This window comes from Pongo pygmaeus, chromosome 4, assembly GCF_028885625.2.
Source record: "Pongo pygmaeus isolate AG05252 chromosome 4, NHGRI_mPonPyg2-v2.0_pri, whole genome shotgun sequence".
NCBI lineage: Eukaryota > Metazoa > Chordata > Mammalia > Primates > Hominidae > Pongo > Pongo pygmaeus.
The window spans coordinates 3,558,632-3,565,409 of NC_072377.2; positions in this window are offsets into that span (position 1 = coordinate 3,558,632).

The following is a 6,778-nucleotide window of genomic DNA, read 5'->3' on the forward strand; positions in this document are numbered from 1 at the left end:
ACTTTGGCACACCAAGTAATTATATGCAATTAAAACCCCACTGTTGGGTTACTTTCCCTTGTTAATTTATAATGGAATTACCTGTACTCAGGAAAACTAAAAGGTTAGCAAGCACTAGAAATCAAAGACATCTCTCAACATGGCAGCAATAAAGCCAAACATTTATTCTACTCACTGGGTACTTCAGATTTCAGATAAAATTATTGAATACTTTCCTCTCCTTTAATGAACCATAAAGAATCTGAGGTGCATTTCCTTGGAGTGTTCTCAGTCTCTTTGTAAATACACTGAGGAGGCTTTTTCTTCGCGCCTGCTCGCCTCTTGGGGCCATGACTCAGATACCCAGGGCTGGGATTAGGAAGTTTCGCCCTAGGCCATGCTGCTCCTCTTCTTCCCTGGTTCCCTTCTCTGCTGGGCGGCTACTGAATCTGCTTTTAAATCCCTGATTAGAAACAAACCTGCAGCCTCCCTCAGTGCCAGACGAAGAGCTCAGAGGTAGGCATCCTAGGTGTCTGGCTGGTCTCAGCCCACAGAGACCCCTCTCAGCCCTCGCTTTCCCCACAGTAAACCCAACAAGGGCACCAGCCTCTTTCCCTGGCAGGGGTTCGTGCTAGGACTTGCAAAACCTCCCACTGGACACAGCCCCCACCTCCTGACTCAAAGCCAGAGTTCTGTACAAGCAACACTAATTTATAGGGGGGTAAGTGGGTAAAGATCTTGTGAGTATCAGGTTGCAACCAACCAAACAAAAAAGAGGCACTCCTTTGGGAAAATAGTAAGAACCAAGTTCTTCCTGGCCAGAATACAGAGGGTGGTCGACAGTCCTGATTTTCTCAGGATGGAGGAATCTATTGGAACTCAGACTTTTCAGGAGTAAAACCTGAAAACCCGCAGCAGATCAAGGAATGGTATGGCTCATTTGTCCATGTGATCCCGTATAACAAGGAGCCAAATGGGGTACGGGTGGCTCCAACCATAGTTTCCCCACCCAGTGGCCCCTGGTGGTTGGACACAGACCCGTTCATCCCTTTTGCCCTGACACTGGCTCCCGATGAGGCCAGGTGTTGGAAAAGAGCCTATGTATATGTACCCCTGCACCACACAGCACTTTGTAAATAAGGAATTAATAGGGTTTTCCTTGCAAGCCACTTCGTCATATAGTCCGCTATCTAATTTCATTCAAAAGGCATCAGACAATTCTCCCACTAGCATCAGGAGAGAAACCAACCTGCCAGAGAGGCCGACATTTCTGAGGAAACATTTTCCATAAATATTATTTTCTGCTTTATTTGGAGTCTCCAGTGTAGCAGGAAGAGAGGTCCAATTGGATGGCACCCTGGTGCCAGGTAGGGCTCATCTTTGTGCAACGCGACCTCAGGATGCACACGGTCAGTGCCTCTCACCATCTGTCTGGGCCCACCTCTCACACGGGCCCAGGAAATACCTATAGGTGTGGGGGTCGGTGGGATACATTCTGTTAAAAGCACAGATGCTAAAAAAATCACTTAAGATCAATAACTCTATGATCTCCCATTAAAATTACAAAGTCTCTTTGCTTTTTATCAAGTCATAAATACATCAATTATTTTGCCCTATGCCATTGCCTCTGAGCCTTTCGGCCATCCATCTCTGAAGGGCACTTGCCCTCCTGCTCCTCAAAGGACAAGGTGAGGGAGATCTGCTGCCCCTTCCACCCGAATGCATTGACTTCAGGACAGTGAAAAACATTCCAAGGAAATGCATAGCATGCTGCAGAGAAAGGGGGTATGCGGAAACACTGCTGCTTACCAAGAGGAGCCATGCAACAGAACCTAGAACTGGCCCAGTGATGCACACCTCATCGATGGTTTCATAACAGTTCATTGGAATATGAAACCATCAGATCTTCCAAAGCTGAAATGGAACATTTTTCTTATTAAAGGCCAATCTGATGGTTTATCTTTGAGAGATTCTTTACCTTAAGGTTGATTATCAACAGTCTCAAAGCTAAGTTGTAATAAAGACATTTTTTTAAATAAGCAAAATGACCCAGACATGAGCCTCAACTTGGCTGTTCAGCCACCATGGTAGCTTCACAGCCTTACCTGATAAAGTGGCTGAACCCTCCATGGTCAGGACTCCACCATGGTCAGGACTAGATGAATGGGCTAGAAAACCTTATGATCTGCCAATATTAAAAAGAGTTAAGCACCGATAATAAGTGTATCATCATAGCACATGGTAACTTTTCCAATTAACTTATTTTTGCCATGCCTCAATGCCTATTGAAAAGAGAATCACAAAGTGTTTTTAATGACAATAGCAGGAACCTTCAAAAATGGTATGCTATGGCCAGGCACGATAGCTCATGCCTGTAATCCCAGGACTTTGGGAGGCCAAGGTGTGTGGATCACCTGAAGTCAGGAGTTCAAAACCAGCCTAGCCAACATAGTGAAACCCCCGTCTCTACGAAAAATACAAAAATTAGCTGGTATGGTGGCAGGTGCCTGTAATCCCAGCTACTCAGGAGGCTGAGGCAGGAGAATCACTTGAACCTGGGAGGCGGAGGTTGTGGTGAGCCGAGATCACGCCATTGCACTCCAGCCTGGGGGACAAGAACGAGACTTCTTCAAAAAAAAAAAGGTCTGCTGTGTGAAATTTCTGCCACGTTAGCATGGCCTGTGTTTTAATTTGAAAGTGAGATCTGAACACTTCTGTGTTTTAATTTGAAAGTGAGATCTGAACACTTCTTGAGGTTACTATGATGTAAGATGAGCCTAGGAAGGTCCATCAGCCTGGGATGGAGGGAGCCTCCCCAGTGATGCCCACTTCCTTAGACTGTTTGTGCCACACAGTCCTTACCCTTAAGGACTGAAGCCTGGGAGATAATCCCTGCAGGGACAGAACACCACAAGGTGAATATTTTTGCCACTGACAGGCTGCTTAGAGATGAAAGTCACCAGTTGCCACTGATGTCCAGAGGGACCCAGTGCCAATGGCCAAAGTCTGCTTAGTCCAGGAGGGACATCCTGGCCCCCAGCTCAGGCATGATCCTAGAACAAAACTATCCAACAGGCATCCTGCACTGGCGGAAATGCTCCACAGTCCAGTACCCTAGCCATTAACCTTGTGTGGCTTTAGAGCATGTGAAATTTGCCCAGTCAAACTGAGAAACATTTAAAATGTGATTTTATTACCAACTCTTCAGTTTAATAGTCACATGTGCTGTATGACTACCACATTGGACAGCAGAGTTTCAGAACTTTGAATAAACAGTTGGACCAAAGAAAAAAAGAAAAAAAAAGATATTTTGTAGTCAAAGAAGCACACTAATGAAACCAGTGACTTTTCAAACCTATCAGACATATATTTGCAACATTCATTTGCTTCTTTTCCATTAAATGCTCAATATTGGTGAGCACATGGAGAAACTAAACCTTCATAGACCAATGGAGTGTCTATCAATATATCATCCAACATCCATCTATCCATCTATCACCTATCCATCTATCAATTTATCTGTCCATCTATCAATTTATCTATCATCTATCCTTCCGTCCATCTATCCATCCTTCTATGATCTATCCATGTATCCATCTATCATCTGTCCATCCATCTATCCATCCATATATCTATCAATTATCTACCTGTCTGTCCATCCATCTATTTATCTATCTATGATCTATCTGTGATTTATCTGTTTATCTCTATCCATCCATCTATATATAAATTTTAAGACATACAATTGGCCACATTTATCAAGTCTTTTTAAAAGTATATGTCCTTCGTCCCAGAAATTTTATTTCTAATTATCTTTTCTAAAGAAATAATTGAAGGCTCAGACAAAGATTAAGGTGCACAATTACCAATAACATCATTAATTCAAATTATAAAAAATTCCAAACCTACTCAGTGTTCAAAAATAGAGCAATCATTAAATAGATTGTTTCTCCAAAAGGATGGCATGTTTCTAAGGATATTAAATGACACAAGAAAATGCTTATATCATTTAATTGAATATAAAATAATACATGGAATACGACCCTTAGTTTATGTTTATATTTACATGTCTAACAAAGAAAGAGAAAGAGAGAGAGAGAGAGATGTATTTAGATGCCTAATGAAAAGACAGATAAGACTAAGGTCACATCTGAATGAAAGAATTATTTCTCTTTTATAATTTACTGTATTTTCTTAAATGTGCCTAAATTATTTTTACCAAAGGAAAAAATCAATAGCATTAATTATTTTAGTCCAGTGGTGTGTCATTCGGATAATGGGCATTTGAACTAGTACATGGTACCCAGGGAGACAAGTAGACAGCTCTCGGCACTTACTCTTTCCAAGCTATTTGGGTACCCGTTATGTGCATTCTAGCTGAATAAATTAATTAACTAGTGGTTTAATGTGTGGTTATTTTCAGATGCTCTCTTCCTCTCCTGGCTGAGTGCAGCTCTGCAAAGAGTCGGGTCCAGTGGAAACTCTGGTTCCGAGGGAGCAACAGCATAGACACTGACACTGTGGAACATTCACCTGTTAAACTAATAATAGCTGCCACACAATCAAACACAAAAACCCAGTGATGGAAGTTGATGGACTCTGAGAAGTAACCACCTTACACCTTGCAGCTAGGCACACATTTGGAAGCTCTAGGAAGTGGAAGGCATCGCTCCCTCCTTGTGGGTCCTTTCTCCACAACTGCAGCTTGCAAGGGGCCCAGGCAGCTGAGAGAATAGATGTGCTTCCTGGAGTGCACAATCTAATTCCACCCCACCAGGAGGGCCAGGCAATCACTCCAAAATTGAATTCTATGCAAACTTGTGATGACTAACTTAGTGAATCATGTCAAATTTTAAACTTTATTTTATTTTATTTTTTATCAGCTGCTGGGTAATTGAAGGAGAAAAGGTGCCCGACTGACATCCTGCCCCAGGCATCAGCTGCCTTGCACAGCCTCTCCTCCCAAGACAGATGTCAGGAAGGCGTGCGGCTCCCCCAGAAGCAGAGCCCTCCACCCTGTCACACTCCCGGCACTCTCTCCTGTCAGGCTTCCATCTCGTCTGTGCTCCATCAGCCTCTCCCTCCTACAGAAAGTAAACATCCCTCCAAATAAATAATTGATAAAAAATGAACTTTCAAAAAAAGTAGTGACCCTCAAATCTCACTTAGAAATTCTCATTTTGACACAGCGTTTGCCTAAACTATTATCCAATATTTTTAGAAAACCACCAAAGTCCCAATTACCAGCAAAATAAAGTATAAATCACAGACCATATTTTCCCCATATTTAACGATTTACAGAGGAAGGTGCCACTTTTTAAAATAAATAAATGGATGACAAATCATCCAGCACATTCCACTGATAGACAAACCTCTCGCTGTCAGTCAGAAGTGAACCCCAATTTCCCTAACCCAGGAGGTGTCTCTCCTCTCATGCTGTTCACATCTGACAGTGGGCTGAACTCTGCCCCGTCCCTATTTGGAAATGGATTTCACATCAGAACTCACGCAAGTACGTTCTCACAAAGTTCAGCTTGAAAGCCTAACATCCAAAAGGTCTGTTTTACCCCCCAATTTCTACAAGATTCTACAAGAATGGTAACTGGGTCACATTACACATCTTGTATCTTAAGCTAAAACAAAATAAATGAAACAAAAACCCCTAGAACAATAGAATATAAAATACTGCATATATAAAAAGTAGCAGAACTGACCTAAAGAACACTTTCTTGGAAAATCTCACTTTTTTTCTGTTCTAACCTGAAAAACATACTTTCTTAACATCAGGGAATAATTCTAAAAGAAAACGATGGGACAACAATAACGCTGCAGTGAATGAGTGTCTCTGCTTGGACATACTTAGTGTGGGCAAAGTGATCTCAGGTGACAACCCAGAATCTGAATCTTGCTCCTTGAAGAACTGTTTGTTTCTGTCACTGGCACCAATTCTGACTATAGGTAGATCTTTAAGAAAATGTAGTGATGTTTTAAGGATAAATTGGAGGTAATTCTTTATTTTTCAAACATATTCGTGATTGCACTCATTTATATGTTAAACTTCCAAATGTAGTTTAAACTAATTGACTTTCATTATACACACTGTCTCATTGTCTTTCAAAATGGAAACATCTATTGCATAGAGGCAAGCAAGTCCATAATAGGTATCACATGGTGAGAGAATCAAGGTGTTAGGGTGGGGGAGATTAGAAAGAAACTCTTCACTTTGTTGGAGAATGTAACACCATGCACACGCATCTAAATCTCTGTGAAATTCTGCAACAGCTATTGGCTTTCTTTCTACTTTTCCTTCTTCTCTATATTCACCTTTTCTCCTTGTCCCCTTAAAACACAAAGTAATGAGCTAAGTGAAACGAGCTGATCTTAATTAAACTAGAAAAACTTGATACTAATAGCTGCACTCAGAAAAATAACATTGGATCCCTATCTCACACCATATCCAGAAATCAACTCAAAATGGATGAAAGATTTACATATATGTTCTGAAATTGTAAAACTGTTAGAAGAAAACATAGAGGCAAAGCTTCATGACATAGGTCTTGGCAATGATTTTCTGAATATGACCCTCAAAGCACAGGCAACAGAAGTAAAAATAGACTAAGGGATTACATCAAACTAAAAGCTTTTCCACAGCTGAGGAAACAATTAACAGGGTGAAGAGACAACCTACCAATTGGGAGAATAAATTTGCCAACCATACATCTGGCTAATGTCGAAAAGATATAAGAAACTCAAACAACTAAACTGCAGAAAAACAGATAAGATAATTTAAAAATGGACA